The 12,500-nt window shown below is 43.9% G+C and overlaps 1 protein-coding gene and 1 long non-coding RNA gene across 2 annotated transcripts in view; one reads left to right on the top strand and one right to left on the bottom strand.

Annotated features, from left to right (window-relative positions):
* LOC147034822 (uncharacterized) overlaps window positions 1-12,500 on the bottom strand; it is a 497,607-nt gene that overhangs the window by 24,619 nt on the left and 460,488 nt on the right. The gene's annotated exons all lie outside the window — the stretch shown is intronic.
* The window catches only part of LOC147034827 (uncharacterized), an 86,520-nt gene continuing 77,807 nt past the window's right edge, over window positions 3,788-12,500 (top strand). The window contains exon 1 of the long non-coding RNA XR_015060659.1: window positions 3,788-3,909. This is a non-coding gene — a long non-coding RNA (uncharacterized LOC147034827). The remainder of the gene's footprint in view (window positions 3,910-12,500) is intronic.

Below are 12,500 nucleotides of genomic sequence, written 5' to 3'. Positions count from 1 at the left end.
ACCCTCTCAGGTGCAGCCGAGCAGAGATGTCAAGTATGAACTGGCTCGTGAGAGCCAATTAACGGGGTAGAACTTCCCGGCAAAACTAATGTGCAAACTATGCTGCATCAGTGTAGGAAAAGACAGAACGAGCTGGGTACATTTATAACATAAGCAATTTATTTCTAAAGTGAAAATGAGGAAAAGCATTTGAACAATAATAAAAGGTTTTATTACAGCAATATGTGCAGCAAGGAAAGCAAGGATTTGTAGGGTGCAGCAAAATAAAAGTTATATACAAAAGAGAAGACACAGGGCAGAGCTAAACTGATACAAAGAACTTGCACATTTCTTAAATTATGCAAACATTAAAGGCACCATCAGGCACATGCCCGAGGAAATTAGAGTACAGAAAGAGGCAATTGAAGTGTTTTCAACCTCTTTCAACACCTGGCGCGGCCAACAGGCCCACACTTCCCAGTCGCTTAGGAGGGGGAGGAGGGGAAGAAAACTGGGAGTGTCTATGGTGCCTGAGTAGGAGGTGCAAATGGGTTGTAAATGGATGCAAATGTGAGGCAGAAGAGGTAGAGTGAAGGAGTGCATGTATGTTGTTTCTCTTTAGTATTTGTGCTTCCACAACAGTCACGACAAGATGAGAGAGACAGAATATATGAGATGATAGCTTTATGTGGTGTGTGCGAGAAAGTCTGTAAAGGGAGACAGAGCAGAACGAAGATTGGCTGAGGAATGAAACCAAAGCCAAGAGCCGATGAATTAGTGATTACTTGGCAATGACCTGGCAATGACCTTGCCAGTCCTCGGCAATGACTGCAACTGCCTTCTCAACTCTTTGCATCTATTTTATAGAGACTCGGCAAAGGAGGAGCCAAAAATTGGATCAAAATGACCTGCAGGTGTATCCACGTGCTCTTTATTGTAACGTAGATGCCTCCCCAAGAAGCAGTCATGCTCCGCCAGACTCCAAAGCCCAAAATGGCTTCATTTATCCTCAAACTCGACCATGCAATGGAGCTCCGAGATTACCATAGGCTGCGGGTTTTTGGTAGTGCTCTCTGGCCATGAATGTGTGCTAGGCTCCAAATGAGGGTTGATATTTAGCGGAGCACCAGAGCTACCAATGCAACATGAAATGGACTCCAGCGCATACTTGCGATTTGAGCTGGATACCAATATGTTCTGACTCATGGGCTCCACAATGTCCTCCATTCTCCAGAATTCCAAAGAATGACAGTAAGCATCATGGTGCTGACTGTGGTAACAGTGCCTTGTCGTGGTTGTGGTGAGGTGAGGAAAGTGATATGGTGTTCGTGGTGTAAGGACATTGAAGTGGTTGAAGCAGTTGTGATGAAGAGGTCGAGCATAAGTCACTGTGTGGATTTTTAGGAGTTGTTAAGGTGATTTCTATGAAGGTTGTCGTATTGTGGTGTGTATGGTGAGTGTCTGAGGTGAAACGTCCATTGGGGAATGGTGTGCCATTTGGGCATGAAAATGGTCCACATAAGTTACTGAGGCGGTCGCTGTGTGGTCTGGTTTGTGGCGTGCATGCATGCATGCTTGAAGGAAAGGTCGTGTGTGAAATAAAGCAAAATATAACAGATGAAATAATTGCAAATTAATTTAAGACTTGCGGTTCTGGGTTTGGAGCGTTGACAGGTCTCCTTCAAGGCTCTCTGCTGACGATCTCAAAGTTAAGTTTCCGGTCGTTATCTGTCCCGTTTTAACTGTTTATTTTCTCATCTACATGTTACTGTGTGTTCCTACTTCGGTTTTGTTTCAAAAATCGTGCTATTTTGTGAGATTTTTGTCGACCTTGTCTTACCGGGTGCTTGAGGCCAACCCTTGAGGCTTGAGGCCTACTGGTTCCCCCTCGGTGTACGATCGTGTTTTGCTTTTTCTCCCCATCACCTATCTTCCCCACGGCTTCGCGTGTCATGCCCTTCGACCCTCTCATTCCCATTCTTCCCTCCAGGCCTTCAAAACAGCTGTTCACCACCACCTCTCATCATCCCCCATCCAAATCCTCGATCTTTTCTACCCCGATAATCCAACCAAGCCCACCTCCTTCAAATTCCTTGCTTTCCTTCCTGAAAGTCCCTGTAATGTCCATCTTCTATTCCCCATGTTCCCCCGTCCCATCCCTCTCCCTTCCACAGATCTCCTAATGGCTCTGTTCCCCACTCCCTCCCCTCTTGTCTCATGCCCCCGTGCTGTGCGCTGTGTGTTAGCTCTCACACGAGCCTCAACAAGGTATACAAAAAAACAAAAAAAACAAACAAAAAAAAAGACTTAACTAAAAGCACTCACATTGTATCTCATCCCATATACCCATTAGATATTGTTACGGGCCGGGGGTCAGCCGCCAACCGACCGTTCTGAACGGAGCCGCAAGTCAAGTCGGCCCGACCGATCGCCCGGAATATAGATCGCCGCCCCGATAACTCTGTGCGACGGGTCCGAGTACAAGAACCGAAATACGCCAATCGGCAGATCACGTGGGGTCGATTGCCAATCTTCAATTTACCTAAACACCCACGTGATCCAACTACTGGGGTATTCCACCCTCGACGGAACTCGGACGGAACAAACCGCCGAGGCGAGCTTGTCCGTGCGCGATTCTGAGCGGCGTAATCGCCGAGAACCGGCGGTCCAAATGTGCCCCTATTACGGCAAACCAACGAAGTTTTCTAACTCCCAGCACACAAAATGTTCAGTCAATGAGGGAATGGATGCAACGAGCAGATTTACATTCACCCAAGGACATTTATTATAATGAAACACGTATGCAATGAAATAAGGCAAAACACGTATGCAATTATACAAGCAACAAAAGCATGACAAAAGAACTACAACCGTCTACTTATTATGTGCAGTCATTTACACTTAACAGCAGTTCCTACTTATTAGACGGGCCCATGGACACATCGCGCGTGCGTGCGCGCGCACACACACACACACACACACACACACACACACACACACACACACACACACACACACACACACACACACACACGAAACGGTGCCTGAGGCCTTTAATCACGAGCTCCAGCTCGGAGGACAGGTGAGCTGAAACTCAGAGCTTAACTCGAACCTTTCCACCTCGTGTGGTCTTCAACTTGTCCGGTCCCGAGGCTCCAGCGAGAGCAAGCTGGATCCAATCGCCGCAATCCTTCCCGAGCTCCTGCGAATCCTCCCGCGCTTCTAAACATGTGCCGGTGAGACGAGGCGCCGATCCTTCCTGTCGATCGTCACTTCCCCAAGGATCCAACTCCAAGAAGAGGCCGATGCATTGCACCAAGCCAGGAACAAAATGGAGAACGAAAAGCTCCACGAACCAAGAAGAAGAGGAAGAAGCCTCCACTCGCAGCTCGAGCCCAACAACCGGCTCAAGTTCCTTCAAAAACAAAGCAACAGCCGAAGCTCACTGAGCCAGCCAAAGCAAAAGCTTCCGAAGAGGCCTCAAGCCATAGCAAGCCAAGCAGGACCCGATGGCCTTCTGACCGACTGCTCTCCCCGAAGCAAAAAATCTTACTTCTCCCACGGGACTCAGCACATGAACTCTGCACATGGGACTCAGAACGGGACTCTTCACGAACTCTGCCACGGGACTCCCCCACCGAACTTAGCCCACGAACTCAGCCCTACCACGGGACTCCCCATACAAACTCAGAAAAAGATGTCCTCTTTATCGTTTTTGCACCCCCTCCCCGCACCCTCGGCATGACTCATGCCCTCGTGATCCACCCCCCCCTGCTCAACCACGGGTGGGAGGGAGTTGTTGACGTCACCGCAGGGTTCTTCTTCCTCTTTTCAGAAGACGGGGAGGGACGTCTCCATTGTTTCGGTCCCTAACTATTAAATCGATCCGCAGCGCATCTAATCGATCTCTGAACATTTAAACAATGAAAGGTGAGCTATGTAGGGAACCTGAATGTTGTGTGCAATTGAATTCCAAATTCATAACAATATCATAGAAGGGCTAACTGAATGAATATTTATGAAATAATTGCCTCAGAACTGCTATATGTTGTGCGCCATTGCCTCGAAGTGCCGGTTTTACAAAACCGCAACACTACCCCCTCTGTTTTACCAAACGCGACTTGAGTCGCCAGGCGATCATGTGGTATGCAGGTCAGGTGCAGTTACCCTCTCAACCAATTTACTTACAGGTCCCTGAGTGTGACATTTCAAAGTTCAATACATGTCCTCAAAAAATAATAAATAAACCTAATGCATTGCATAACTAAGCCAACTCACCTGGAGACCCATATGCTACATTTTCAGAATTTTGAACTAAACTTAGACAGGTGATCTTACATTAATAACTACGTCCAATTCGAATATGAATACGGCCCATGAACAAGATCTTGTAACTCAAGGAAAAATAAAACATTAACAGGGGGCAAACAGTGAATGTCCAGCAGAATGCAACATCTTAGTTGCGATTGATGGCTTTCTTCTCACCAGGCTGCTGGAGGCAGCTCACCCTATCATGGCAGGCCATATGCCATCTCACATTCAATGTGAATTGTCCTTAATATTTGCCCTCTTCCCCGGCTGCTTGCATGCAGTCCTTGGTGGTCTGGCTGTCGACTGGCAGTCCTTATGGCATGGTTCGGTCTTTCAACCCTCCCTGCAATTTTGGAATTTGGTTTGCTGCCACGGAGCAAGTTGTCCCTTTGGACGCATGACAAAGATGAACAACAAAACAAAGGTACGGCAAGGTATGACAAAGGCAATAGGTAAAGAAGAAAGGCACAGGGGCAAACAGCTAAGGTGATGCTGGCTGGTATCACAGTGGTGGCTTATTGGTTGAGGAGAGTGGTGGTGACTTCGAGTCTGGAAGGTCGACTCGGCCATAGCATATGATCCCCCAATCCCAAGGCTGATGCCTGTCTTTAGTCCATACCCCATTGCTAAGTTTGAACAAAAATAAAATTTATTTATTTATTTTCTTTTTATTTTTTTATTTGTAGCCCCCCTAATGTCCTTGTAAATTCCTAATCATTTCCAAATATTTGCAATCCGGGCCAAATTCCTCATCCCATCCCCCCGAAGATCCCTTTTCAGAGAGGAGAGACAAGTAAACTTGTCAAGAGTCTCACACAGATATCCTCAGGACAATTTATTACAGGTCCTCGGCATTCCCAACAGGCAAGCCCAGCAGCCGAGGATCAGTGAGGAGTTGGATGGGGAAAAGGGGTACACATATCTTAATCTATCCTATCCTGTATCAACTTTCAAACTTTCCTTGGGGCTTTTCAATATGCCTGTCTCTTTCAACTATGGGGCTTAACAACTATTATATCCCATATCTGCATTGGTGCTCGTCACAAGCTTTCAGCCTGACCCAAAAAAAATTTCCTTCGTGCCCCTCGCATATTTTCATGGCTGGGTTGTGTGGCTCCAGCACTGGCAGGTCTGCCCACATGCTCAACTCACCCACATGGCACCCCGGGATGCTGAGGCAACCTCCGAGCCTGCCTGCTCCCTAACTGAACTATGGGGAAGGCCCTCTCTGTCTCTCCCTGATGCCCACCATAGCATTTGGTGCACTGGGCCCCTTCCCTTGGGGACCCGTTCCCACTACCCACATTAACAAATGGTCCCCTGGACCCACGGCCTACTTTGGCTGGCGAGCTCCCAGCGCCTGAGGTGCCCCTCACAACAATACTTATCTTCTCATGAGCCACAATCCAAGCCAGTCAATTATCTCCTGCACCCTGCAAAATGATGCTGTTCTACTCTTCAGGCACCACCAACAAAACAACATCCATTTGTAAATTTGATGAACACACAAAACTAATCTTTTACTCTAACCCCAGGTTTCCTTGGGTGGGATCCATTCCTCCCTCTCCATTCCTTCATACCATACACTCCACATTCCCTCCGAACACCACCAGGCCTGCATTCATTCATTTATTTTGATTTCTCATTCACACTCGTGCTTCCAGCAAGCTTCTCTTCGTTCCCATGGCAAGCTCATACTTCCCTTCATCCCTTAAACGAATGGCATTCCTTTTAACTCTGCAAAGCTAAACTATGTCTCCACTACGTGTTCAATGTCTGTACTTGTCTCCATTAATCAAAATATTTTCTAAACTAATTCCATCCATCCATCCATCCATCGGGACGGTATTCTGTACAGAGCATCAGTGCTGCCAAAGTAGTTTCTCCTGGGCTATTGGGCACAATCCTGGACAGGTCGCCACTCTGACACAGAGATACTCGAATGGCTCAATCACATCAACAAGCTGGTACTAATTTTTTTCCAACCTCAGAAGATGACAGGTTGAGTCAACCCCACCTGGTAGAAATTCAACAGAAGTTTGATTTGAACTCAGGACCTTAGATCCCAAACCTGCCACTCTAACCATTAAGTCAACATAAGGCATATCAACTAATTCCAACTTCCTCCAACAAATGTTGCTGGGCCCCCATAGAGGGCCACTTCTAATGCCCACATGGTGCTGATTTATCCTGACACGACCCCTCCACCCCTTCACCAAAACACATGTGTGCATATCTGAGGGATCATTTTAAGTAATGAACATGATGTGTTTTCATGCTTAAACAGCAGACAGAAGGGATCAAGAATACACACAAGAAACATCCCTCTGCTCTAAGTCATGAGCCAGTGCCACCAAACCTTGAACAGAAAAGTTCAAACACAGGCTGCTTTAACTGTCTGCCTCAAGTTTTACATTCAATTGATTCATTCTTTAATTGTTGCAATATCATTTCTAGCAAGACATTCATGGATGACATCGTAAAGTAATCTTCAGTTACTTATCAAGCTCACAATCGCTTCTTATTCAGATGTTCACAGAGATCGATTTAACACACACCACCTCTCTATCAGGTCTTAAAGCACTCTTGGACGGCATGACGAAGAGGTAACTCCCTTAATATAAAACTACAGGATTTACGAATACGTAACACCTCCACACAATAACATTGCAACAGTTTCCAGAGCAAGCAAACTTCCAGCGCGAGCACAATGAACAAACAGAGATCCAAAGAGTGTAACTTGACAAAACATGCGTAACACGTATTTGTTCTCCCCCTTTGGGGACTTGACCTTTGAGTGAGCAGAGCCTACAACCCTATCTCTTGGGGAGCAGGGCCTCCAACCTCTTCTCTCCTGGGGAGGGCTAACCCCTCCCCACCCCCTCCTTTCAGAAGCCTTTCCACCCCTGTTAGCACGTATCAGAGCCTTAACGCTCTCCGTTAGAGTGTTTGCAAACCTGGATATAAACCTTCAAATGCCCAGGGTAAACTCCAGTAATCTTAAATGGCCTCCAACCGCTTAAGTTTTAGGGCCTGGCACTAAAGGTTCTCCTTTGTATACCTCTCCTATCACGGGAGTACCACATGTTACCTGGTTTGACTGAGAGAGATGCAGTGTCCGGATCTGAAGTAAGAGCAAACATCTTAGTTTGTGGCCACTCTGATTGCTGTTATGCCAGACGATGCTGTTCCCAGCCCTTGCTGGAGTTTGTGGTCCCTGTTTGGGCACCATTTAAATTGTGGTGTGAAAACAACTCAATTTCCACAAGTTGGATCAGCATATAAATGGAGTAATCTTTAATTTCGGGGAGACATGAGTAGAAGAACATGCCCGGTGTTGGCTTAATGGTGAGGGTGGTGGGGTTTGAGATCCTAGGGATCCTTGAGTACAAATCCCCCCTATGCTGTTGAATTAATACCACATGGGGTTGACTCTGCCTGTCATAATTCCGTGGTCTGCAAAATGAGTACCAGCATGCTGGTATCCTGTGTCGGAGTGGCAAACCCATCCAGGATTGAGTCCAATAGCCAAGGAGACTGCTTCTGCAGCACCAACACTCTGCACAGAGTATGGTCCCGATGGATGGATGGATGGAGGAAGAACAGTCAATGATTCACTGAAACATTTGAATGGACTTCTACTGAAACATTTGAATGAACATATACCCAGTTGTTATGTTCATGCAAATATGAAAGGTCATGCAAATATCCATTTTTTATAACAAAGTTATACCAAAACAAAAAAGCATGCTGGACCAAAACAAAAGCATGCTGAAACAGAAGCCCAAAGTATCCCTCTTATACACAATTTGGACATTCCAAAGAATGTGGGAGTGTGAGACATTTGGCAATTCCACTACAGGATTAGCTGATAAGCATTATGCAAAAGAACCTCAAAATAGCAATGTGTGTCCACTTTTGGGTGGGAGGGAGAGAATGACACAATCATGCCAAAAGTTTTCAGTGTGTTATTAACCACAGGTCACTCTTGTTTCTATGCAGCGAGCAAAGACCATTTTTCATAGTAAGACATTCCTTTTATCAATATCTAGGTCAAAGGGACTCTTGGGCAATGGGAAAACATTACTAACAGCCAATTTGACTACAGCTCAAAAAAATTAAATATATATCGTACCAGCAAACAATTATATTTGAGAAAACATGAATATAATTATTTTTTCTTCCACACAAGGTACGATGAGTTGTGCTGATTATTTTATGGGTCTTTAGGCACCAATGTTGTACGGGACTCGGTTGACTAATTGTAGCCCATCTGTTGCTCTGCACAATTTATGTCAGCCTCCTTTGACCTCTTTCATCAATGAGCCATTTTCGACCACTGACCTGCCGTTGGCTGGATGTCCTTTTGGGTGGTGGGCCATTCTTGATGCACACGGGGAACCGTTGAGTATGAAAAACAGCGTTGCAGTTCTTGACACTCTCAAACCAGTGCACCTGACACCTACAACCACACCCCGTTCAAAGGCACGGAAATATTTTGGTTTGCCCATTCATCCTCTGAATAGCACATAAACACAATCCTTGTCTCAATAGTCCCAAGGCATAAAAATCCTTCATATATGCGATCATACCTACATACATACATACATATATAATACATACATATATATATATATATATATATATATATATATATATATATATATATATATATATATATATATATATATATATATATATATATATATGGTTCAAACGACTCATCAATTACATTCTTGGAGTAAAACATTTATGTAATTTTCCCCACGAACCTGAACAAAAAACATACACACAATTCACACACACACACACACACACACACACACACACACACACACACACACACACACACACACACACACGAATATGCATTTACCTTTTTAGAAGCATATCTGAAAGGTCATGCAAATATCCATTTTTTATAACAAAGTTATACCAAAAACAAAAGCATGCTGGAATCCAAAAATATCCACTTTTGCATTATAAAGTTAAACCACAAAATAAAAATTTGATTTTACAAATGAAATGTCTTGAGACTTTTGGATATGATCTTCCTATGAACATTTCTGTGGACACAAAGTATTAATTGTACGCCTTCCTTCACACCAGCCTCGGTAACATAATGCTTAGAGCGTCCACTCTTGAATTATGGGAGTGATGGCAGTTTGAAGCCTAAGTATGGTATTGGTTCAGGGAAATGAAATGGTGCAGTGTTCTTGCCTCATTTCGCTGTCCATCTGCTTACAGGAGGTGTTTCTTTTTTCCTGATATCAAAAAAACAGTGAGGGGAGAAGAGGCTAAATGTCGAGGAAGCAGGCCCACTTTTCCCACCCCCTCCCCCTCCCGGTCCCCTTTGTTTTCCCATCACACCACATTATTCCAGTTCAGCCAGGGCAAGCGGGTGGAAGTGGTGGAGGGGTCTTGAATCAGGGAAGAAAGAAAAATGTAGAGAAGAGCAACAGAAAACACAATGCAAATTTGCTTTCTCTTTGTTTCTTATGATCAGGGTGATGTGGTGAATGCGCAACAACAGCTTGCTGGCTTGGTGATCTGCTTCAGTGTGGGGAGAGTATTTTGGGGGACATGAGACTTCTTGATTCCAAGTACAAGGCTAAGCTGAACAAGCCCGTGTTTGGAAACATCTGCACCAGCGATGGCTTCTACGTATTTTTTCTGACGCTTTTATTCTGCTTTGGAGGCAGTGAGCTTTTATCATGGCATGGCTCGTGCAGTCACAAGGGCTGAGAAGGCAGCGCGATTCAAATAGCTGCTTGAACAAGCCATTCATCCAAAATGGGGTGGATTATGCTCTGATGAGAAGGCTGGTGTTGGATTAGTGGTTAGGGTGGCTGGATTTTGGATCCTCGGGCCCTTGTGTTTGAGCCCTGTTGGCTGCTGAATGAACACCAGGTGGGGTTGACTCAGGGCTCTCATCCTCCTGTGGTCGGCAAAATGAGTACCAGTAATTGGTGAAAGGGGCACAGCGTTAGCGGCACAGCTGTGCTCCAAGAAATGGTTGGAGTGGTGACCTGTCCAGGATTGTGCTAAATAGCCAAGGAAAACTGCTTCTGCAGTTCCAATGCTCTGTTCAAGAGAACGGTTCACTGGACTGGATGCTCTGATCACAAACATCCGCATTTCTGTCTGTCATTCAGAATTCCAAAAACATCATTCAAGAAAGACTTTATGTATGCAGTCAGCTTATTAAGCTAAACCCTGACACCAATGCTAAACATTTAATTCTTGTGTAGAGAATGGTAACAGAATTTATGGCTCAAAAAATGTTCAAGCATGTTGGTTTAAGCAAGAAGAAAACTGATCACGTACAAAAGCAGTGCAAATGTGTAATGGGCGATTGTATACAGTACATAAACAAGAAAAGAGCAATCAGAGATTGCAGACCCTCACCAGTACTTGTTTTTTGTAGTTTTGTGTGGTGTTTGTGTACTGGTGTGTTACATAATTAATAAAAAGGCATAATTGGTTTTGCCACTCTGATAACTGCTGGTAGTGATGCCTGGGTACCAAGATGTCCCGCTTTTGATGGAACCCCCGCTTTGATTGGACATCTGACCCTGACCCATGACGTTTTTATATTATTATTCAATTGAATTCAGAATGAGATTTAAATTTATTCAACTCAGATCAAAATGGAATACCAATAGGTACAGTCCTGCATTGGAGTAATCAGAAGGAAACCAAAAGAAGCAAAAATAAAATATGAAGTCATCAGGAGGACCCTGGATAGGATTCACATTTCAGTTGCTACTCCTCCACCCTCAAACCAATCCAGGCACAGCCAATTGAGCCTTTTTCAAAAAAATAATAATCAAAAAGAACCCAGATTAAAAAAAAAATTCTGGCTACCAGACCTTGCATCTGATCAAGTTGAAATTTGACTCATATGTATTCCTCATTACCACGAGATCATAATTTGAAGCTTTTGTGATGATTGATTAAGCAGTTCAAAGAAAACGGATTTTTATTTTTATTCAATCCAATATGTCTGCCAAACGCTTTTGTGACCTATCAATTATTCCTTAAATTTGTACACCCAAGGCTTGGGGAACATTTGTGTGGAAGTTTCTCTTCGATCTGTCCAGCCATTTTGAAGAAGAATTTTTTATAGGTTTTATGGGCAAATCCAATATGGTTGCCAAACCATGTGACCTATGATGCCATGCGTGAACGTTTTGTTCCTCATGGATAGGTGGTCATAAATGTAAAGTTATGCTTCGATGTGGTTTGGCCACTTCAGAGAAAAAAAAAAAGATTTTTGAAGGTTTTTGGGTTTTTTTGATTTGTTAATCATGTGTCCATTATTTGAGGAATTGAAATAGCGGAAAATTGGTTACAAGTTACAACGACCGACAGCAGGGAAGTGTAAACTGATTAGCTTCATCCTCATAATTCGATGGAGAGAAAGGTTAATTTGGACCCGAAGAAAAAATCACGCTGATAGCCACTACAGTCAGCTGGACTTCTCGGGATCATATGTGACAATGGATTCTCAATAACATTCCGAAGAGCATAGTTTTGAAAGTTCATTTTTTTTCTTCTCATGTTTGCTTTTTCAAACTTGCATCGCAGACAATAGTAACTCTTAATCCCTCCGGTTTTTTCTCCTTTTGTTTGATTGGCCTGAAGTAGATGAGGTAATGCAAAACAAAATAAAATTTTCCCTTATTGAAGAAAAACTTTTATATCCTATCTTTATATATTTGCCAATGTTTTTGCAACGAAGTCTAGAGTTTGTAATGATTGTCACCTGAATTTGGAAACAGGTAAGCTATGCTTCATCTTGGTAAAATGTCTGAGTGACAAATCACAGTTTCCCTCTTGTTCGTACCAAATCAAGTGACCAATACTAAGCCTCAGCACTATCCCATCTTGTGCAAGTTTTCTCTTGGCTCTATGTTGGTACGATTGCTGTTGATGATGATTATGGTCGACTCGCTGCTGGCTGTGGCTCAGTTTGTTGAAGAAGTAGAACAAAATGGTGTTTGTATTGCATTTCGTGGTATCCTTCCAAAGGTTAAAGATGAACGAGAAATATCTTTGCTCGGTAAGCAACTTATAACTTTGAAAATAATTGATTCAGTTATTAATACAGTTGGAATTGCACCTTTCAACTATCCACTTGGAGTTTATCTATTCATAATCTTGGGGTAAAAAAAAACTGCACCAGCAATCAATGAAGGTTAAAACTC

This window comes from Eptatretus burgeri, chromosome 1 (genome assembly GCF_056783735.1).
Source record: "Eptatretus burgeri isolate ZD-2024b chromosome 1, Ebu_testis_v1, whole genome shotgun sequence".
Taxonomy (NCBI): Eukaryota; Metazoa; Chordata; class Myxini; order Myxiniformes; family Myxinidae; genus Eptatretus; species Eptatretus burgeri.
Note: the sequence above shows the minus strand (reverse complement) of the source record. Positions and strands in the feature narration are given on the sequence as shown.